Source organism: Mixophyes fleayi, chromosome 11, assembly GCF_038048845.1.
Source record: "Mixophyes fleayi isolate aMixFle1 chromosome 11, aMixFle1.hap1, whole genome shotgun sequence".
NCBI classification, from domain to species: Eukaryota; Metazoa; Chordata; class Amphibia; order Anura; family Limnodynastidae; genus Mixophyes; species Mixophyes fleayi.
The window spans coordinates 7,370,545-7,394,993 of NC_134412.1; the positions used below are offsets into that span (position 1 = coordinate 7,370,545).

The following is a 24,449-nucleotide window of genomic DNA, read 5'->3' on the forward strand; positions in this document are numbered from 1 at the left end:
ACAGATAATCTAACATACTTTCTCTTTCTTCTTATCTTGTCATTCGTTGTGGTCTACACAGAGAATAGTCTTATAGGTCAACATCCTGAACACAGACAACATCTATATTGACATTGTTCCTGATTGTATGTCCCTGTTATCCATGTGTGTATAAGAAGATGCCCATTGTGAGTGTAGCAGCCACATCTATGATCATACCCAGAAATAAGGTGTTAGGTGGGTGTTTCGTGGTTCCCAATAAGGGTGATTAGCTTAGATCTTGCTCTGTGGCTGACACTGTCCAATGTACATTATCCCTCATCCTGCTGGACGGAGCTATGAGCTGCCACAGGAGACCAGTTGTCTCCATTTAGTCTGTGCACCCGCTGTGGTCTGTGCTGATATTGCCGGTAAGATGGATGTAATCCCCCCTCTATAATTCGTGATGCATGTCAGCCAATCAGAAACTTGAATATCATGTCAGCCATTTTAATTTGTTTGGCAATGTATCTGATTGGTTGAATGCTCCACTACCTGCATTTACTAAGAGGACCTTGTACTGTTTCACCTGTAATAGAGATACAATTCACCATCTGTGATATCTCATCCACGTGCAACCATTTATTTTGTTCTACATATGGTGCTTTTGCATCACTCCCATATACAGATTTTATTTCATAATGAAAGCAGTTATTGGTCAAAGGATTTTTAAGCTGACCCCAGTTAAATAACACAGACAGGAGATTGGAAGGATCTCAACTTTATTAAAATTTGAACAGAATATACCGCACATGAGTGCATGTGTGTACATGTATATCATTACATGTAATTACTGTGTCGAGTAGGCTCAGTCACATTGTTCCGGATGTACACAGACGCCTTTTCTGTTACGGTAATACTTCGGCTTGCACTGACATGCTGAGTGTTTGCAGTTGGCAGTGCACATGGGTGGCTTGCGCCGATTTGCACACGTAACTGGACAATTGTTAGCGCATGTCACGTACACCTCGTTAGGTCCAGGACACTTTCCTGAATTAAAAGAACAAAAACAAGAAACTTACAAATCCACAGTGGACGGTTTTACTCAGACCCCATCAATTATTAACAAATCATAACACAAGCAGATGGAAAAGAAACAGCCAACATTATCTAAAGGCCTGACGCATACAGTGTGGTCAGTCACTTATCATCCACCCACAGAGAAAATAATTTACGAAATTGCAAAACGAATGAGCCGGGTGGCAAAATCCTCTTTGGTGGCGCTAAGTACCTGGATTTGCGCAGATGGACCAAGATCTGCCTCGTCTTATATATTTAATGGGTCACATTTTGCACATTCCAGTTGCACTTTGATGGAGAAGCGCATTTCAAGTCGCTCTTTGTCAAAGAACTTCAAACTCATAAAAGTGACCCCTATAATAAATACGTTCCTGGTGTCCCCTTACTTTCATGACTAATTTAAGCTGTAAATGAGGCTAAAATATTTTAGGAGAAAACCTGCAAATCTAATGAAACTGGTTCTAAATTGATAGGAGGTCTTTTCATTTAAACTTTACACTCTTACACAATGCGCCTCCTCAGAATTTCCTATCACGTGCCCACCGAGGAGCTCGTCTAGTTTGTGGAGGAGTCTACAACATATTTGCCTACGTTATATTTCTCTCCTCCGTGAGATCCCACAAGTGCTGAGGGATGCGATTCACTGCAAATTACGTCATCGTCGCCCCCGTCGTGACTCTACCCGCTTCATGATGCGCAGTATGCTGGAAAATGGCCGGCTGTCGCGCTAGTCCGGGAGATCTACCCAGAGTTCCAGAGATTCCGGCATAGTGGACAAGTTTGGTCTATAAAGGCCTTAAAGCAGGATCGGCTTAACAACATTATAGTCCCCAAGAAAAACGTGCACAGGGGCCCTACCTACACAACCACTCACCCACCTATGTACAATTAGTACGTGTACGTTGTCTACATCAAGGTCAAGATATGTATTCGCAAAAACAACAAGATCGCATGTACAGATAACTTCTGATACTTATGTGATTAGTTCACCTAAATGTTTTAATAAAGAGGGTTTGAAGCTTCTGAATAAATCTCCCAGAATAATTTACTAAAAAGTTGCCAATCCTATGGGGCCCCTATGTTCGTGGGGGCCACTGCCCAGCATGCCCATGTGTTAAGGTGGCTCTGCCTTGAAGTATGCTGGGAAGATCATATAGGCACACCGGCGGCACATATTGGAAAACCAAATAGATATCCAACGCGCATCCAGTGTGCTTTTGTAAATAAAGTCAAGTGCTTTTTCCTGTTTGTTTGGGAATTTAAATTAACTTGTTCCCAGATTCTGCAGAACTTCATTCTTTAAAATGAAGGAATTTTGAATGTTAGCAGCATCTGGAAACACTCCCCACTAACTGAGAATAAAAGCAGGTGAGGTTCAGTTCCGTGTAAGAATATTAAGTAGAACAGTATATACAGTATATGAATAGCCCTATGGGTCGTTGCCTTAGTGTGGGTGGGTAGTTTACCTTGCACATTTGTCATACAAAAGAATATAAAGAAAAGATATTTTATTTATTTTATAATAAAACAGAGTTGTACAGACCTGGGCGGCCCCCTTCCACCAATGCCAAGCACAGAACTAGAGGGTAAAAGTATAATACGTTAATATTCTAAAGACAGACAAATACATTTAAATGACATAATTCACATCTCCAGAAACTAAACAAGATATAAAGCTATAATGAACAATGATCTTTTTTTAAAAATACATTCATGAATAAAAAAGCAATATATGTGCAATTTAAGCGCTAATTTTTCTGAAATTGATACATTGGTACTTTATTGGCCATGTCTCCAGTTTAGTAAATAAGATATAGTTACTTCTGCCCATTAAAAAAATAAACTACCTTTATTTCTGCTTTGTAAATTGCTTCCAAAACCCAGGGCAGTCTAGGCTTTTGTAAATATTACCAGTTACTCTTTAATATATGGTATTAATCACCTTCTTCTAAGCAACGGGATGCAGTGCTAATACTCTTGCAAAATTCAGCAAAAGGCTTTCATGTGAAAATGTCAAAGTCTGTCAATGGGCTGAACAATATGAAACTTTACAATATGCTACTGGATTATCGTAACAAAACTCACCTATGCCTGCAAACAAAATAAAAGTCTTCATTTTCTCCTCTCGTTTCTGAAAGGAAAGTTGGATGTAAATATTATTTGTTAAATAATCTGAGAGATAAAAGGTTAATCAGAGATATAGTGACACAGAGGGATTAGGGAGAGAGGAGGAAGAACGAGTAAGAGACAGAGAGAGACACAGACAGAGAACGAGGGACAGAGAAAGCAGCAGAGAGATGGATGTCATATATCTCTGAGTCTCCAGTAAATAGCTGATATGTCTGTCGGTGTTTACCTGGGTGTGCAGACTGCATATATATGAATGAAGAAAGTTTATATTGGTCTTGGCTATTGCCCAAGATATGTTTAAAGTAGAGATGCTTACTGACCCCCGTGAAGTGGTTTTGGTTTTGGATCTGGATTAGCTTTGTGTTTTGGTTTTGGTTTTGGCAAAACCACCCTCGTCTGTTTTGGTTTTGGATCTGTATTTTTTTAGACAAATTGCTAAAATATGCTAAAATCACATAATTTTGCTCTTTTTTTGTTCCTACATTATTATTAACCTCAATAACACTAATTTCAAGTCATTTGCAGTCAATATTGACCACCTCACAGGTCACAATATTATTTTCATGCACTTTCGGACAAATACTGCAGCAACCTGGCTGGATGGTAAGCGACAGAGCAATGACACAAACACACGGCAGTTCCTACCACATCTAGGACACATTGTCAATGGAGCAATGGAGCTCTTCTCTTTGGGTGTATATAACACTGTACATTTTTTGGTGCAAATTGAGAAGAAAAGTCTGCAAGGACAAATATTTGTATTTCAGCTAAAGAGAAATGGAGCTCTTCTCTTTGGGTGTATACCACACCGTACACTTTTTTTTTGTGCAAATTTAAAAGAAAAGCCTGCAAGGACTAGTATTTGTATTTCAGCAATGACAATTAACAATAGAGCAATATAACTTTTCTCTTTGGGTGTATATAACACCATACACTTTTTTGTGCAAATTTAAAAGAAAAGCCTGCAAGGACTAGTATTTGTATTTCAGCAATGGAGCTTTTCTCTTTGGGTGTATATAACATCGTACACTTTTTGGTGCAAATTTAGAAGAAAAGCCTGCAAGGACTAGTAGTTTTATTTTTATTTTTCTGCAATTAGAATTACCAACGCAGCTCTCCTTTTTGTGTGTTACCTATATAACACAGTACAATTTGACTGCAGAATTACACCAACCCTGACAGCACTAGTATTTGTATTTTTCTGCAATGAGATTTAGTGATGGAGCAATGGAGCTCTCCTGAATGTTACTGATTACTTTGTTGAACACTGCTACCCCTCCTCTTTCAATTCTATCTATTTTCCTGCCCAACTGCTCTACACTCTGTGCTACCCCTTCTGTGTCCCTCTCTCAAATGGCGCTAGATCGCCGTGGAGGGCGGTATATATAGATTCCAAAACTCCCGAGATCCAACAACGTCACAATGACGTTTTGCCTCGTTTTCGATTCCGAAAAAGCGTAAAAGTACCGAGTCGTCTCGGCTCGGTACTCGGATCCCTTAAGTTCGGGTGTGTTTGGTTCCCGAGGAACCGAGCCTGAGCATCTCTAGTTTAAAATTGCAACACTTAAGGTTTCCCAATTTACAATTTCACATCTGTGACAAATTTCACAGACATTTAAACAAGTAATAAATAATCAATGTTATGCTATATAGTGTAAATTGTATTGTCAGGACTGCACTTAATTACTGTGTTTCTGATGAACTTTTCTATTCATCTTGTTATTCAATTAGACAAATTTATTCCAAACCCGTTAGGTAAGTACTTTGCTCCTCATTAGAGGTTACACCATTGTAGGGAAGCAGATGGATGTTACACGCAGATTATTACTGGATGTGGTCATATATTTAACTTATATGTGGCAACTATTGCATTGTGTTTTGCATAACAAATTAATGTCATAAAATATAACGACTGCAATTATATTCTTAGTTCTTGCGTTACTTATTTAAAAAAGACTACAGCGAAATTACTTGTCTGAGCAGAAATTCATGTTCTAATGTATAAATCTTTTAGACATAATGCTTGTCTACATCGCTATATAGTATAGGACTAGCCCGATAGATGCTTGTCTTAGTGTGAGTGAGTGGATGGGTGGGTAGGTCAGCTTGCACATTTTTTATACAAAAGAAAGTAAAGAAAATATATATAGATATTTGTTCTTATAATAGAAGAGAGAATTTTACAGACCTGGGAGGTAGTCCGCTTCCGTCAATACCAAGCACAGAACTATAAGGTAAAAGTATAATACGTTAATATCCTAAGGACAGACCAATACACAATAAACTGAAAATCATCATTCACATCTGCAGAAACCAACCAAGGAAATTTGCATTGATGCAGAATCAAGGAGAAAATGTATTTGTGTCCAAAGCATCGATCCCAAATGTGTGTTTTAAAAATATTTTAGAAAGTAACACTTAAAATGACTCTAGACATAGAAAATAAATTCATATTCCTAAAACTCAATGTAAGTGCTATTAAAAAAAATAATAATAATAGAACGTATTGGTGCCATTTTCTTTACCCAATGATAATCGGTGACTCCGGCAGTATGTAGCTAGCAATGATATGTTACTGAGGGGGTCAATATCCTGGTAAATAAGGCTGGGCTAACTGAGCACTGAGCAAACACATCTTTGACCAATTGTAGAGAGCCAGCCCAGCCGAATGGCTGAAGTCTACAAGGCAGGTAGGGAGGTTGGTCGTTGACCACGAAAGATCCAATGCAATCATCTCCCGACAGTCTGAGAGACCTCAATGAGGTATTGGTCAAGATCGGTGGTCTGTTGAGGCCGACAGATGCTCTGATTTTAAACTAGACAAAACTACCTAGTTGGCTTGCAAAATAGCAGAATGTAAGGACGGTCAACAGGTTCATTAATTAAAGTGACCAGCAGCAGCCCCAAGTAAAGTTAGTGCAATTCAGCATTTACTTTTACACATGAACAACTAGCTCTCTTTAGGCATTTAGATAGTTAAACATGTTGATAGCCGAAAAGGTCTCCTCCAATGCCCAGATCAGACTATGTCATTGTAAATGTTACAATTTAATATCCGTAACAAGTGGTGTTTATATATATATATATATATATATATATATATATATATATATATTCATTTTGTTATTCATTTAGACTTAACCAACCATCCTGTTTACAGATTATGATTTTGCAGGGATGGTGGAAATATACAACACAAATGTCACATAGATGGAGGCCCCCAGTTAAAACAATCAGTTAATAAAGAGGGTGCAATTCGCCAGGCTATATGTGAGGATACTGGGTTAATGTTTAGCTCTTCTCCTGTAGCAGCTGGTTGGTTGGCAAACAGACAGCCTCATGTACCAGCTCGGCACATCCTAGTGAGAACAAAACGACCCATGCGATCAGTTGGAAAGAACAAAGCAGTGTTTGGGCCCCATTAGGTTTGCTTGGCTGAGATGTTAAACAATGGGATCTTACTCACCCACACAATGGAACATAATTACTCCTGTATCTCAACATCTTCAGCCACCTCCTGATTTAACCATTTCCAGTGTTTTTGGGTAAATTTCGTGCTACCAACTGACTGGCACTTCCTGTGACATATGCCAGCAGTCTGTGTTGCCAGTAGCCTAGGGACCCCCAAGTGACAATAGATTTTTTAGTTGGCCTGGTATAGAATGCAGCAGTGTCTAGTAATACACACCTTGTGATATTTAACAACAGTTGTAAAGATATAGATTTAAAACATACATTAGCATTAGCAGTGCCATATAATCTAACTTCTACTGGTGAGAGGGGATTGCAAGCAGCTTGACCTTTATGTTTAGTTAGCCTGGCACCCTGCTCCTGCCACACCTAATAACACTAACTATATTAACCGACTAAAAGAGACCACAAAGTAGCGACCGAGGCAGTAAGTGGATTTTAAAGCTATACATTTAGGGCTAGATTTGCTAAGAATTAGAGATGCTCACTGACCTCCGTGTTTTGGTCTTGGATCTGGATTACCTTTGGGTTTTGGTTTTGCCAAAACCGCCCTTGTGTGTTTTGGTTTTGGATTTGTTTAACTATTTTTTACAAAATTCCATTTTTTGGGGTAAAATTACATAATTTTTGTATTATTTTGTACCTACATTATTATTAACCTCACTAATACTAAATAACAGTGATTTCCATTCAATTTTTACCATCTCACAGATCACAATATGCTTTTCATACACTTTCAGCCAAATACTGCAGCGAGCTGGCTGGATGTTAAGCGACAGAGCAACGACACAAACACACTGCGTGTGTAGAATGTCATGTTGGCAATTTTTTTGTTATCGGCAGTTCACTTTTCCTGGATTACAGCTCTTTTTTTCTTCAACACGGTAAAAGGTGTTTTTTTTTTTTCTTTGACTTCAAAAGATTATGTACTTTTACATAGGCTTTACCAGATGACGTACAGGGATAACTATCATCAGGACTGGTGGCAGCAGCTGCTTGCTGCTCCTGCTCTTCTGTGTACTGCTGTGAATCCATTTGGATAACACCCTACACCCTTTTTGGTGCAAATTCAGAAAAAAAGACTGCAAGGACTGGTATATTAGTATTTCAGCAATGACAAATTCAGCAATGTATCTCTTGTCTTTGGGTGTATATAACACCATACACATTTTATACACTACACCTACTCTCTTTCTCAATCTATCCTACCCCTTCTGTATATCTCTCTCAAACGGCGCTAGATCGCCGTGGAGGACAGTATTTATACATTCCAAAACTCCCGAGATCAGACAACGTCACAATGATTTGGAATGGCCTTGATTTGGAATCTGAATTGGCGTGAAAGTTCCGAGCCGACTCGGCTCAGTAGCGGATCCCCTAAGTTCGGCTGGGCTCGGTTTTCGGGAGCCCCCCATCTCTACTATGAATTGATTTTGGTGGTGGTTTTAAATTGCCACACATCCCCGGTGGTTTAGTGGTCCAAACCGCCATGTTTGCTATAGGGCAGTTTGAGGCTGCGATTTAAAATGGATGGCGATGTGTGGCAGATTGATAAAGCTAAACTGCCACAGTTGTTTTTCCAAATGACCTGCGGATGGGTTAAAACCGCCATTTAAATCGCCATCCAAAAGACAGGACAGGACAGTTTTAGTACCTGCTGCTGAATTGTTTGATGGCTCAAGCATGGAAAAAATTCATTATATTAAGGCAGGGGTCCTCAAACTATGGCCTGGGGGCCACATGCGGCCCGCTGAGGACATTTATATGGCCCGCCGGGTGTTTATGCCGCCGCTGCCTCATTCACCCCTGAAGAAATTTGCCAAAGCGAATGAAACGCGTTGGGTCACGCCCCCCCATCTTTGACGTCACCCGGAAGTAACGTGCGTTCCACTGTGGAACGCTCGCCATCTTCTTCCTGTTGTCGGCACTCACTACCATCAAGGATTCACCTCGGGACCGCGGCTAGCGCTATTTGATGTATCAGGGATCCCTGCATCGTTAGTTAGACAAGGACACCGCTGGACTTGATCCTATTGCTGGACTGACTGAGGTTGGTTATAGACTGCCTATTGAACCCTGTGCCCCTTCTTTTATCTAGTGACTTATTTGGGCTCACAGGATTTTCCATCTTCACACAGGGCAATTTGCAGTAACCCCTACTGCCCCGATATAATTGGACCTCCAGACATTGTTTTTTGTGACCATCTAGCACTGGTTGCTATGTTTATATTTTTATTATTTATTATTTTTTAATTTATTATAGAGTGATTATTCCTATGTTTGTATATTTGGGTGTACAAATAAATGTCATTGTTATACTATATTTTTTGAGCATCACTGTTTTCTATAGTCCAACATAATACATGTTATGTGGATGCATATTGCTTGTTATTGTTCCTAATCCATGTTAATTCTCAAACACCATTACTATTTATAGTCTCCTATAAGTTTATATCTACTACAAAGACAATCGAGCGCAATTACTTTACTATTGTGTATGCCGCCGCTGCCTGTCTGTCATTTTTTTTACATGAGAAGGACGGTCATTGGTGGAAGAGGAAGAGGGGGTGGCGGCCGCAGCCGATGGGCTGGCCGGCTGAAGCGCTGGATCATGAGAATTGTTGTCCGGCTGCAATCTAGCTTCAGGCGGTGAGAGGAACCGAACAGCGCAGCCGGACTACAACTCTCATCTCCCAGGATTCAGAGGAAGCCAAGGCACTTATGTCTGTGAACAGAGTTTTTCTAGAATGAAACATTTGAAATCTCCAACCAGATCAAGACTAATGATGCACACTTGCATTACTTGTTACGACTAGCAGTGACAAATATGGAACCAGACATTGACCATCTCATTAGCCAAAAGCAGGCCCATAGTTCCCATTGAAACACTGGTAAATTTGTTGATTTAACTTTACTTCATTTTAAATATTGTATTTATTCCCGTTTTGTTTCTTCACTTCAAAATAAGATATATGCAGTGTGCATAGGAATTTGTTCATAGTTTTTGTTTTTACTATAGTCCGGCCCTCCAACGGTCTGAGGGACAGTGAACTGGCCCCCTGTTTAAAAAGTTTGAGGACCCCTGTATTAAGGGGACAAAATTATTGAATTATTAAATATTTGTTGCCCCGATAATGATTTTTCTTATGTTCTGAATGACAAAATAGCTCAAACAGAAGCAGTTTGAGCAATCTCGCTACTCAACTACGTCTTATATTTTGGCCATTTGGATGGCATTTTTGCAAACCTCAGCTTAGTAAATCTGCTGGTTTGTATGTTAATCATTGTTAAAATCGGGATGGTGGTTTGTAAAATGATGGTTTTGAAAAATGTCAATTCTGTCTGTTTTAATGGCGGTTTGCGCTTTAGTAAATCACCGAAAACTGGCGGTTTCACCAAACCGTCCTTTTAATAAATCTAACCCCTAGACCGTTATCACATTGAAAAAATATTAGGCATCACTGTCAGGATGGGAGGTGTACCCTTGGAAGATCAGGAGTATGACTGATTTGTGTACACTTGGGGCCTTATTCATTAAGACATGTAAATGTTGATACTTGCCGTATTTCACGGAAAATCGCTCTGTGCATGACCAGAAACAATCCATACTCCAGAGAACGCAGCAACGTCCAATTCATCTTCGAGTGCAAAGGACCCTACTACAGCCTACGATTTCAGTGGCAGAACGGGGAGGGGTCTGGGCATATGCACGTAGTCATTGTACAGTAAGGGCGTGTAAAGCTGGAGTGCACTCAGCAGCGTCTGATTCAAGTTTTGGGCATCTCTAAGGCGGTGGTAGCTGACTACCCCGACACTACTTACCCCGTAGTGGAGAGACCGAAGGGCTTCTTTCCCGACCAGCGTGTGGGACGACTTCTGTGTAAGCCGACTGGAAGTCATGGCAATCCCTGAAGAAGCCGGCACCAGCTGATGACATCACCGATAAACGCACTCATCGGTGCTGTGAAGTACCCCCTTCACAGCACCAAAGTGTCATAGTTCATAGTTGAAGTACCCCCTTCAACTATGACAACTATGCAATCAGAGAAAAAAAGATTTGGGCAGGGAATCCCCTCCTTTTTCCCAACAGGTTTTGCATGTTGTCTACCATTTACCGTTTTAACTGTTAGCGAGTCCTAACTACACAAAGAGACCGATTCAATTACGCGGGAGCATCCGTAGTACCCTCTGGGCTATGTCACTGAGTGATGGATAGGTAATGATCTTCGCTCAGTTTTGTCTTCACCGTAATGGCTGGTAATGTGGACATAAACATAGCAGTGAGGTTACTATGGCACCTTCGGGCTAACTGAATCGGTATCATAGTATCTGCTTAATTGTGTCTAACACTAAGGAAAGTACATACTAAACATTATATTTATTGTTTCTATAATAAGTAGAGAATATGAGATTTTTAAATGTTTGACATTGTATTTAAATTTGCATGCCTACCAGCTGTTCCCATTTTGATGAGGTCATTTGAGGCCAATGTCTGGCCAACCTGTCAGTCATCATGTTTGTCCTAATTTTGCTGGAAACTCAGAGGTATAGTGAGTGTGTGCTATCTGCTCTGCCACTACTGCCCACAGCAATGCAGAGTTATTTTAGGGGATGGGCAAAAGCTTCAGACTGTTGGGCACGTCAGTTGGGGACGAGGAAGGTCCCAACGTGGCATGACCATGGCCTGATAACCCTGGGGCAATATAGGCAGGTATGCATTTGTGTAAATGAGACAAAGGTATTTTTCTCTCTTATCAATTATTTACTGCAGAAGTTGCTGCAGTTTCTTTCAGTGGGATTGCTGACAGGAAGTCCACTGTGTGTGGGAAATATCTGCCCCCAATTACACAACTTTATCTCAGATATCTTATACTCAGAAGCTTCTACAACTTCTACCTATATATTTGTAGATTATATTAGCAGCTCTTACATGTAAACTAACTTGTATTCTACATTTAGTGGTCCTTTAATATTAAAATGTGTGGGTTAGTAGAATTAGTTGTGGCCAAGACTGTAGACCTCATCCATTATCTCATTTACCCTCAGGCTCAACCCTGTTATGAAAGTTCTGCAGTCAGATGTCTCCTCTTTCCTAATTGAGAAACACAAAATACATCCTCCTGTTCCAAGCTGAGACACAAGTGTTCCAAACCCATCAGGAAAATACCTTCTTCTGCATTACAGGTTACACCATTATAAGGAAGCAGATGACTGTTGCACGCAGATTAGCACTGATTACATTTATCTAATATGTGTAAACTGTTGCACTTTATTTTTCATATCAAATTAATTTTACAAAATATAACTACTGCAATTGTTTTTTTTAGTTCCTGCATTTCTTAGGTAATGACAATTACAATGATATAGCTTGTTTGAAAACAAATTAATTGTAGCGAGTACATTTTGCATACATTACATAGACATAACCCTTCTCTTCTCTGGTCCCCCTATCATACAGTGAAGGGAGAGCCTTATAAATCTTCTCTACACACTAATATTACATGATCTGGTGCTATATGTACCCAGTAGCAGCTGGCCTGTAGTTTCACTTTGATAATTGAAGCAGTAAGAATTAAATCATTCAGTGACAGACTGGGTCAAACAACTGTAGAACGCACTGGAGTGAGGAATGCAAAAGCCTTGACGATCTGACCAATGCAAATTGGAAGGAACAAGGTGTTTTGAGTTAAAAGTACAGGACAAAACCTAATCTCCACCAGCTCAGACGTGGCACAAAAATGTACTTCTTTTGTGGAGTGTAAATGGCCGTGTGCCCCTTCCCGAAACAGCAATGAATGTCCAAAAACATGTGTCCTATCCACACCTGTTATTTCAATAATCTTGCTCCTTAGATTGAAACCTTATTGTTTGCACTGTTCCACAAAAACTAGGCATAGATGAGCACATACGACAGCAGCGGGTTGGGAAAGCTACAAGGTATGGGGTGAACATCACTGTCTGACACCTGTCCTGAATGTTTTGGTCATTTCCAAATTTGAAGGCCTGCTCCAAGCTACCAGGACTTAGTCAGTAGGGCAGTGTGCCCCACAATGATGCTCTACTCATGAGAGCCACGTGCACCTAACAGTGGTTATCCACAGGCCAAGCAAAAAAAAAAAACACCCATCAGCATCATCTACTGACAGTTTGTAAATAACAGGGATTGTAAAGATAATTTCTGAAAGCCAAAAACTTTATTTTTAAAGAAATGCGCTCAATTTCACATGACACCTGTGAAGTTTGCATATGAAAATGACAGCGTCTGCAGAGGTGACGCACTCTTCCCATTGGAGGATCTGAATGGATTGGGCTATTGTCAACTAAATGCAGACGGGGTGCACCGATGCCTTATGTTATGTTTACAGATTTTGTTTTGCAGGAAGAGGTTTGTAAAATATCCTCCAGCTTTGGCACACACTGGGCCATTTGGTTGAACTATTCTCCTGTGCTGAAAGTTACCAGCTAATCCCTGCACTCACCATTAAACAATTAGCCGCTATGCTGACCTCACCATTAAATTAAAAGCCTTCTCCCCATTTAATTAAGTATCCCCTCTTCCAATCGGAGCTGTATGATGTAGCAGGCAGACTCCTCGGTCTGCCTCCCTTGGTGCCTGCAGATGTGGCATATATTGCTTATGTCAGAAGCTGCGCTCCATACATATGAGTCGCTGCCAGGGGGAGATAGAGGGGGTAAGATGGGCACAATCAGAGGGATTGGCAGGAGGAACATTCAGGCTGACCTGCGGGCATCACACATATGGAAACATATCAATGCCAACAAGATTGCGTGGCCCTACAGAGAGGTTCCAGGCAACTGGAAAGCCCCTTAAATGAGTTCCTGATCTCAGAATGTTAAACTAGGCAGTTGTTGTGTCTCATTCAAAAGCTAAAACGTATTCTGCTCTCAGGGTCTCATCTGATGATTTGAAGACATGACGACATTTCCCTAATGTGCAATGTTTTTTTACAGTATAAATTTCATAAGGTTTATTTGCTGACCTAATAACATCCATTATACACAACAAGGTAAGTTTTAAGGACAGAAATCATTTGAGATTGAATAAACTGGGATTAAACCGCCTAGCGGTTAACATAAACTTACTCTTATCTGATTACACTTACCAAAAGAGTTACCTTACCTAAATATTTAAAGACGCAAGACACTTGTTTGGCGAATGAAAGGTCACAAATCTTATTGAAAATTGAAATTAAAGTGGTGGCAACTAAAAGCAAGACCAGTCAGCTATCAGCCATTATAAAACCATGAGTATAGCAAACTAAAATATTCGGACACTTCTAGGCTTCTAGATGGTGGAGCCCAACTCTACTCTGTTTTGGCTCTCTAGCTGGGGCTGCCCGAACAGGTGGTGTCCCATTACTCCCAAAGGAGGAGTATTACTAACAGAACCTCCCTGTTAAGGGAGATTGCCCAACTGCCAACTGAATGTGTCATCATGGCTGCTGATTGGCATGTTTTTCTGCCACAGCTAGGTTGCCCCACAGTGACCTCTCAAATCCAAACAAGAACCCTAAATATTTTCTTCACAAAGCAAGCTACACCCTTCTCAGGCAAATACCCCCTTCTGACCTGTACAAGTGTGGCAGAGTAATTTAATGGTTGGATGGCTACACTTTTTTTTCTTTAGTAGTTACTAGAGAGGAACAAATGGTAGAAGTAATACATAAAAATGGAAATGAAACCATGCCATTAATTAATACTTGGTTGTCAGAGGAAGAAGTCCAAAGGCGACTGAAGAATATTAAGATAAATAAAGCTCCAGGTCCAGATGGCATACACCCAAGGGTCCTTATGGAGTTAAATTTGGAAATAGCTATTCTTAATTTTCAGAGATTCAATCTCATCAGGCTCAGTACCAAGGGATTGGCAAATAGCAGATGTGGTGCTGTTGTTTAAAAAGGGGACGAGATCACAACCAGGGAATTATAGACCTGTAAGCCTGACATCAATAGTGGGGAAACTACTGGAAGATATATTAAGGGACAGTATTCAGGATTACTTGGTACGCCATAAAATTATTAGTGGCAATCAACATGGATTTGTGAGGGATAGGTCATGTCAAACTAATCTAATTAGTTTCTACGAGGAAGTTAGTGGAAACTTAGACCAGGGTAGCACAGTAGATGTGGTCTACTTAGATTTTGCAAAGGCCTTTGATACAGTGCCACACAAGAGGTTGGTTTACAAAATTAGGGAACTGGGTGTAGGAATCAACATTTCTACTTGGATCGAAAACTGATTAGAGAATATGGAACAGAGAGTTGTGATAAATGGAAAATTTTCTAATTGGTCAAAAGTCTTAAGTGGAGTACCTCAAGGTTCCGTGCTGGGACCACTCCTTTTTAATATATTCATTAATGACCTTGGTGATGGTTTAGAGAGTAAAGTTTCTATTTTTGCAGATGGCACTAAACTCTGTAAGGTAATAAAATCAGAGCAAGATGTAGCTTCTCTACAGAGGGACTTAAATAAACTGGAGGATTGGGCGGCCAAATGGAATATGAGGTTCAACACAGATAAATGTAAGGTTATGCATTCAGGGATCAAAAACAAGAACGCAATCTATAAATTAAATGGAATTAATTTAGGAGAATCTATAATGGAAAAGGATTTGGGAGTGCTCATAGACAGTAGACTTAGCAATAGTGCTCAATGTCAAGCAGAAGCTGCAAGGGCAAACAAAGTATTGGCATGCATAAAAAGGGACATAGATGCAAGGGAAGACAGTGTCATTTTGCCACTGTATAAATCATTGGTAAGACCTCATCTTGAATATGCAGTACAGTTCTGGGCACCACTCTATAAAAAAGATCATTTGGAACTAGAAAGGGTTCAGAAAAAGGGCGCCAAAATTGATAAAGGGTATAGAGTCATTAAGTTATGAGGAAAGGTTAGCCAGTTTAGGCATGTTTACTTTAGAAAAGAGGCGTATAAGGGGAGATATGATTACTATGTACAAATACATTAGGGGTCAATACAGAGAACTTTCATGGGAACTTTTTACCCCAAGGACTATACAAAGGACACGTGGTCCCCCTGTAAGGTTAGAGGAGAGGAAATTTCACAACCAGCAAGGGGAGGGGTTCTTTACAGTAAGGGCAGTCAAGATATGGAATTCATTGCCAGGGAAGGTTGTGATGGCAGATTCAATAGATATGTTTAAGAAAGGGTTAGACAAATTTTTAGCGGAAAGGTGTATCCAGGGATACGACCGTTAATTAAAATATAGGATTGTAGTGGAAATAGGGTAAAAATAGGACTGCAATAATGAGTCTGGGGGGATTTTCACAATTGAAACAGATTGGCGGTTGCTTACTCTGGATCAATTTCAAATATAAGTGCAGGATCGCAGGAGATCCAAAATAGGTTGAACTTGATGGACTGGTGTCTTTTTTCAACCTCATCAACTATGTTACTATGTTACTATGTCTACAGGGTCAGTCACCTTTAGAGACACTGATCTTCTCCTTGGTGAGGATTGGTTGAGAAGATGCAATGGAGTCACACTGATGAATGTCACAGATGCCAACTGTGCCCATCAATTGCTAAATTTTGCCAATAGGTGGACTCTTGTCTCTTGTCACTTTGCACTAAAAGGTATTGATGTCCCGAGTATTGTGCAGTGACAGCGGAGGTGAAGGCAAATGTGGCCATCAGCTCTGATGAACCTTTGTAAGTGAGCGAAGGGATCCCAAAATATACGGCCACACACCTTACTGAAAATTATATTGCATGCTTGTGCACAAAGGCAACCTTTTATTAAATAGGCTCAATTTACTTATTGTATTAAATTTAATATAAGAACAAAATTGTTCCTAGACTGAGTTCTTAGTTTTTAATAAATATAATATAAAAATATTACTGTTTATAAAACTGAGCACGTTCTGCATCCTGTGGGGTTTAGATGTCAGGTGAAGAGTTGATCCTATGATTTGTTATGTTGGTCTTAACTATAACCAAGTAGTCACTAGAGTAACTATAGAGCTAGAACGTATTTTTAATTTCTCTGGTTGATGTAATTTATTAATCTCTCAATGTGGGATAATCATTAAACTAACAATACAAAGGACTCGCCTATCCCCTGTACACGCCCTCGACCCTATGTCTTATATAACTCTGTACACTTAGCAGCGTCAGAAGAACACACTGATATAACACACAGGTATGTATTGCGTTGCAGCATTACTTGTTTGATTGATTTAATACAGACACAAATATTATGAAAAATTATTTCATGTTTTAATGATTCATGTTAATATAAAGCAAATATATAACTAATACAAATTGTAATTTGTGGTAAATATTTTCATTTCTACACATTCATACTATACTCGCTTTGTATTACAATGACTCTTGTCTTCCTTTGCTTCCCAGTTTTCTATTCAGTCATATCCTTCATGGTCACTCCACCGCTTCCTAAAAGAATGTGTCTGCTTCCTTAATAAAATATAATGAAATTTGCCTCGGTATTAGTTTGTTTTATAGCTTTGGGATGTTTTCAGTTGTTTATTGTAAGGCATGTTTCAATCTTTTTTTGCATTTCAAAATCTACCAAGTGTTGCATGTTCATACAGTGATAAAATGTCTCCCTGTATAAATACACTAATTCTCCCAATCTCTCGCTTCCCATGCAGGATACAGTTCAAGCAAATCTATTAAACATGGCACCGACATCTCTGCACCAACTGATGACCATTGGTAAGTTCATATGTCTGCTAGTACATAATTTAATTTATGTGTCTTAGATTAAGCAAACACAGGTGACTTTATTTCTGTTTGCGGGAGATTCACAGGAGGTACCTTATATCCGCCCAAGATTTATATATATATATATATATATATATATATATATATATATATATATATATATGTGTGTGTGTGTGTGCTCTTATTTTCTATGTAAGGGCGCAGCACACTGCCACTTCTAGTGATGAAAATGCATGGGATAAAATATTGATATCTGTTCTTTTTATAGATAATATTGCAATTTTAAGATTTCAGTCATGTGAGCATTTAACATACAAGTGGTTTGTTTAATGACCATGCAATTTGGTCATCGACTGTTATTGGTGCAGTTTGAGTAATAATGATTTGGATGCGGTCGATAAATCCATTTGTAAATCCATTTTAAATCATTTATCATAATTCACAGACTGTTCATTACCCTCATTCTATAACCAAATAGCTTATAAACATTTTTTGTTTTGCAGGTGTGACCTTCCTACTATTAAATACAATAACACCAACTAATTCAGGCGGTAAGGAATGTGTGCAACAATGCTATTATAATTTATTATCCAATCATAACATTAAACCTGTTTAAATATGGGTAATATTCTTTAAGAGGCTCTAAATCTATATATTTTTTAGATTTTCTATTTGTATTTGACTAATTTAAATATTAAGGGATATATGTATAAAAATGATTTGTTAGATTACTTTGCCTAGTTTCTTTGGTATGCTTACAGAGTTCACTATTCAGTAGAGATGTCATTGTTTCTCTTCTGTTAACCAAAATCCCTGACTCTTCTCTGAACTCTCCTGTTAATCTTATTGAGTATGGTTATCTTCTCACAATACAATATAATGATGGAGTTGTCTAATAACAGAGAATATTTATAGTCTGATGTAAATGAACAGCTCAGGAAATGTCCAAAGTCTTAACAGAGAACATGTAAAGAGGAAACAGATACAACCCCTGAATTTGCTCACAGCATGCACAGAGATAACATAATTCTATACTATGTCTATCATATACATTTCTTCATGCTAGACACAATCAGGCAAAGGACATTTTAAACCTATGTTACCTTTAAATGTGAGGTGATATATATCCTCCTGGAGAGTTCTGGTGGTCTTCATTAGAGACCTGCTGGATGTTTGGTCTACAAAGCCATTTTCTTCAAACTACTTTAATTATGTTGTTGCATGTTTACAGGCGCAGTTAATAAGTGTGAAGAGAAAAAAGAATTTAGTGAGTGTGGAGCTGCCTGTGTGCCAACGTGTAGCCAATACGACCCCCCTCCTGCGTGTACCAAGAAGTGTGTCCCAGGCTGTGTCTGTAAGAAGGGCTTCCTAGTCGATGATTCAGGACAGTGCATTCCGAGAAAAATGTGTATCTCCTGTAAAGGGAACACAACATACACAAGCTGTGGTACCGCTTGCCCGAAGACATGTAACAATATGTATGATACTGGAGTGAAACCCTGCAATCTAATGTGCCTAATAGGCTGTGTCTGTAAGCCAAGATATGTGCTTCTGAATGACAAGAAAAAGAAATGTGTGCTTCCTAAAGATTGTCCTAAAAAGAAACCAAAGCAATAAAGAATTTTAATAAAACTATGATTCCGGGGGCCTGTGTTTTCCTAAACTCTGTGTCCTATAAATATATATTTATTAAAAAATATGGGTTCCCCTCATTGGCTACCAGAGCATACTGGCATTTGCAAAAACTACAGAATCCTATAGTGCACAGGTAAAAAATACACTCAAATAAATACTCTAACACCATGAACAAAGTCCTTTATTAAAAATAAATACACCCCCATATACCCTCGTTCATCACTTTATTTTTTTCACCTAAATCCTTGTGGAGAATATTCATTTTCTTTTTCCAGCAATTAAATCCCTTTGAAAAACATAATAAAACCATCTCTGACGCCAAGGATATGGTTCTGGAAGAGCTGCAAAGCAAATGACAAACTCTGAGCCTGTCTTTCCAAGCAGTATTGAGCAGCTACATTCTGATTGGTCAGAGCACAGGGAAAACTGCTTTTAATTGTTTACTATTGATGAGACCACACATGCATCAGTAGTTCAATGATAATGTCTAGGCTATGACCTCTAGTGTTGGTTGTCCTTTGGGGCATGGTATGCTTTTAAGAAATACATTTACTTAGTAAAAGAAAACACTAACACATTAATTTTGGTGGTGGTTTTAAATTGTCACACATCGCTGGTGGTTAATTGGTCCAAACCGCCAAGTTTACTATAGGGCAGTTTGAGGCTGCGATTTAAAATGGTTGGCGATGAGTGGCAGATTGATAAAGCTAAACCGGCCAGCGTTTTTTTTCCAAACGACCTGCGGTTGGGTTAAAACCGCCATTTAAACCACCATCCAAAAGATAGAACATGACAGTTTTAATACCTGCTTCTGAATGGTTTGATAGCTCAAACATGGGAGAAAAAAAAATTCATTATATTAAGAGGACAAAATTATTGAATTATTATATTATTCGGGAACTATGTAATGCCAAATTGTGCAACATGATTAATTATATCCACCATTAACAATCAGTTAATATTATTATCTATTCACATTTCCCTCATGATATAATTCTATAATAGTGTCCCCTTAAAAAAAAAAAAAAAAAAATCCCCATAAGTTACTATTCGATTAATTTTGCACCTCAATCAATAAATATTTGTTGCCCCGATAATGATTGTTCTTATAATCTGAATGACAAAATAGCTCAAACAGCAGCAGTTTGAGCAATCTCGCCACGCACAGCCACCTGTTTTATTTTGGCCATTTGGATGGCGGTTTGCAAACCTCAGCTTAGTAAATCCGCTGGTTTGTATGTTAATCATTGTTAAAATTGGGATGGTGGTTTGTTAAATGGTGGATTTGAAAAATGTCAATTCTGTCCGTTTTAATGGTGGTTTGCGCTTTAGTAAATCACCGAAATCCACCCTTTAGTAAATCTAACCCCTAGACCAGGGTTTCCCAAACCCAGTCCTCAGGGCTCCCCAACAGTGCAGGTTTTCTGGATCACATGTGACATAATTAGGACCACCTATGGATCTGTTACAATATGTCAGTCAGTAATGAATACACCTGTGCTCCAGCAAGGAGATATGGAAAACCTGCACTGTTAGGGAGCCCTGAGGACTGGGTTTGGGAAACCCTGCCCTAGACAGTTATCACATTGAAAAAATATTGGTCATAACTATCAGGATGGGAGGGGTACCCTTGGAAGATCAGAAGTATGACTGATTTGTGTACACTTATTCATTAAGGCACGTAAATGCCGATACGTACCGTATTTCGCGGAAAAACGTTCTGCGTATGACCAGAAACATACCATACGCCAGAGAACGCAGCAACGTCCAATTAATCTTCAAGCGCAAAGGACCCTACTACAACCTATGATTTCAGTGACAGAACGGGGAGAGGACTGGGCGTATGCACGTAGTCAATGTACAGTAAGGACGTGCCAAGCTCTAGCGCACACAGCAGCGTCCGATTCAAGCTTTGGGCATCTCTAAGGTATGTGTTTGTCAGTCCTATCACTTGCACCAGCTACAGATCGGGTGTAAGCAGGGCCTGATCAACCACTAGGCTGACCAGGCTGCAGCCTGGGGCGCTGGGTCCCGGGGGGCGCTGCCCTGTGGGTATTTAAAAAAAAAAAATTTTTTTTTTTAATTTTTTTTTTTCTTCATTCATTTTTTTTTTCGGGGTGGGGGAGGGAGGGGGTCGCCGCAGGGGGGTGGAGGGCTCGACAATCAAAAGCAATGGTGGTCAGTGGTTAGCAACACACAGCCAATCGCCAGGCTGCCTGTTGCTGTGCAGCAGACAGGAAGCAGGACGTCTTCACTTCCTATCTGCTGATCTGAGGAGAGGAGCGACGCTGGCACAACTACAGGTAATTGAAGGGGGGAACTGCCCTGCATATCTATAGGGAGGGGGGGGAACTGCCCTGCATATCTATAGGGAGAGGGGAACTACCCTGCATATCTATAGGGAGGGCGGAACTACACTGCATATCTATAGGAAGGGGGGGAACTACCCTGCATATCTATAGGGAGGGCGGAACTACACTGCATATCTATAGAGAGGGGGGGAACTACCCTGCATATCTATAGGGAGGGGGGGGGGAACTGCCCTGCATATCTATAGGGAGGGGGGGGGGAACTGCCCTGCATATCTATAGGAAGGGGGGGAACTACCCTGCATATCTATAGGGAGGGGGGGAACTACACTGCATATCTATAGAGAGGGGGGGAACTACCCTGCATATCTATAGGGAGGGGGGGGGAACTGCCCTGCATATCTATAGGGGGGGAACTGCCCTGCATATCTATAGGGAGGGGGGGAACTGCCCTGCATATCTATAGAGAGGGGGGGGGGAACTACCCTGCATATCTATAGGGAGGGGGGGGGAACTGCCCTGCATATCTATAGGGAGGGGGGGAACTGCCCTGCATATCTATAGGGAGGGGGGGAAACTGCCCTGCATATCTATAGGGAGGGGGGGGGGGAACTGCCCTGCATATCTATAGGGAGGGGGGGGAACTGCCCTGCATATCTATAGGGAGGGGGGGGGACTGCCCTGCATATCTATAGGGAGGGGGGGAACTGCCCTGCATATCTATAAGGAGGGGGGGAACTGCCCTGCATATCTATAGGGAGGGGGGGAACTGCCCTGCATATTTATAGGGAGGGGGAGAACTGCCCTGCATATCTATAGGGAGGGGTAACTGCCCTGCATATCTATAGGAAGGGAGAGGGGGGACTGTCATGCATATGTATAGGGAGGGAGAGGGGGACTGTCATACAAATCTATAGGGTGGGAGGGGGGGGCTGCCATGAAAATCTATAGGGAGGGAGAGAGGTTGATATGTATGAAGGAGGGCAGAGGAGGGGGGCTGATATATGTGACTGGGGGAGTTTTGATGTGACGGGGGGGGGATAGCTAGCTAGCAGAGTGGAGGTAAGGAAAATAGCTGCAAGGGGGATGGATGCAGGGTGGGAGGTAAAGAAAATGGCTGCAGCAGGGGTTAAGATAAATGGCTGTGGGGGGGTTGTGGTTAAGGAAAATGGCTGCAGGGGGTATTTAAAAAATACAGCAGCTTTGGGGGGCAGAATCTCATGATTGTGTGGTGGTCACATGGGTGGTCTCAGCAATCACTAGAATACTAAATATTAGTGAGATGGGGCTGGTAGAGGTTTGTATTTGATTGACAACAAATATTCAGATATTGCTTATATATGCCTGTCCAATGGGGTACTTTTAGCCGGCCATAATGGAGTGTTTTGTTTTAACTAAAGGGCCTAATCATTCAGGGTTTGCATTATAATACATTCTTGCATTTTCAAAACAGGATGCCAACTTTCCAGAAGCCAGCGAGAGGATAACAAAGTTGCAAGAGAGAAGAGCAAGAACAGGTAAGAGACAATGGCACAATCTGTCTAAATTTGAATGCTGGAGAATACACCTGAACATTCATATTCAGGAGTGTTCCTATACACCTATATATTCGGAGGAGGGGGGGGGGGGGCGCTGCGGCCGTATTAGCCTAGGGCGGCCAGAACCCTTAATCAGGCCCTGGGTGTAAGTGCTGATTACTAGTGATGACGGCTGTGTATACAGCTAGAACATGTGTTTGTAATCAGGAGCAATTGTAACAATGCATTTTATGTACAGTAGACATTAATAACATCCTAATAAATGTATTTTATGGAGAGAAAAAAACAGGGGGAAAAACTTTTTTGTTTTTATGTTTTGTCATTAATGACTATATTAGTTACAAATGTCATTAATTGAATAGTTTTTTCTTCTTCTGTGTGTTCTTTTGGGACTTTATATTCCACACATGTATTGGACGTATCCTTCAGAGTGCCGTCTGTTACCGCGGAGCTGACCTAGACCCGTATTCATCCTCAAACGTATCTTTACATCTGCTGTTTTTTTTTAATACGGACGTGCGTATGCCCAATGTATGTGTGTTCTGCGTTCCTTAATGAATCAGGCCCTAATTGTGTATTTGGATTTATGAAATTTTGTGGGGGGTTTAGGCAATTTCTGGTGTAAACCAGCCCACTGAATATTTGTTTAAACAATGATGTTCTGGAACACAGCAATTGCTAAAAATGCTATGAACAATGTGGAAAATGTAATTTCAAGAGAATCACTCATCTCTAACATTTAAACTACTGGATTGTACATTTCTGTGGAATTATATAGACATTTTTTTTAATTTTTAGGGACAATCTCAGATTTTTAAAATTTGCCCTTGTATATTTTTATTTCTCTGTGGACATATTTTTAGTATTGATCAACTGCACAAGAAATAGGAACTGAGGGCTGAATCTAAGCTCGAGGGATATTAAAATCTAGGCCTGGACCTGTTAACTGTAGTGGTGCTCTGGGGTTAATAATTTGACTAAGGGAGTACGCCATTCTGATGTCACGGAGGAGGGATTGTCAGAAGTGATATATTAGATGGGCAGAGATTAGGCAGCCTCTTGGCTTCTGGATGTTGCCCACCCACCCTCCATGTTTGTTGGATGTCGTTAGGGACCGTAGGTATGCAGTCGGTTATCTACAGCCTTGAATCCGGTCATGGTACGCGAGCGTGGCTGGTGGACATCACAGTCGAGGCAGTGCCGGAAAACGCAATGCAGTCGACAGCCAGTGGCGAGGGCACATTACTGTTGCGGGCACACTTAACCCACCTCTCTTCAATAGAATCGGCTATAGTCTCGGTCCAAGTACCACCCAGGCGGGTCGGCTTGCGGCTGCTTCCATTAGCCCAGAAGAGGGTCGGGTTCTGTAGTGCCCGGGGTGGCTGCCCCATTTAATGTAGATTTGTGCGCCTGGGGTGTGTTGGTTGTCCCCCGTTTGCGGATATCCCATGGTAAATGTCGGGACATCCTGGTTTGTCTGGCTGATGTTGAATTGACTGCTCTCATTTTCTCCACCACCATACCTTCAAAATAAATTCCTTTTATTTTGCCACTCCTAAGTGGTTGTGTCATTTATTTAAGATTAGTTAAATAGAGTTAA

The 24,449-nt window shown here is 40.4% G+C and overlaps 1 long non-coding RNA gene across 1 annotated transcript in view; it reads right to left on the reverse strand.

Moving 5' to 3' along the window:
* Positions 1–723: 723 nt before the first annotated feature.
* The window catches only part of LOC142106997 (uncharacterized), a 49,385-nt gene continuing 25,659 nt past the window's right edge, over positions 724–24,449 (reverse strand). The window contains exon 2 of the long non-coding RNA XR_012679839.1: positions 724–1,008. This is a non-coding gene — a long non-coding RNA (uncharacterized LOC142106997). The remainder of the gene's footprint in view (positions 1,009–24,449) is intronic.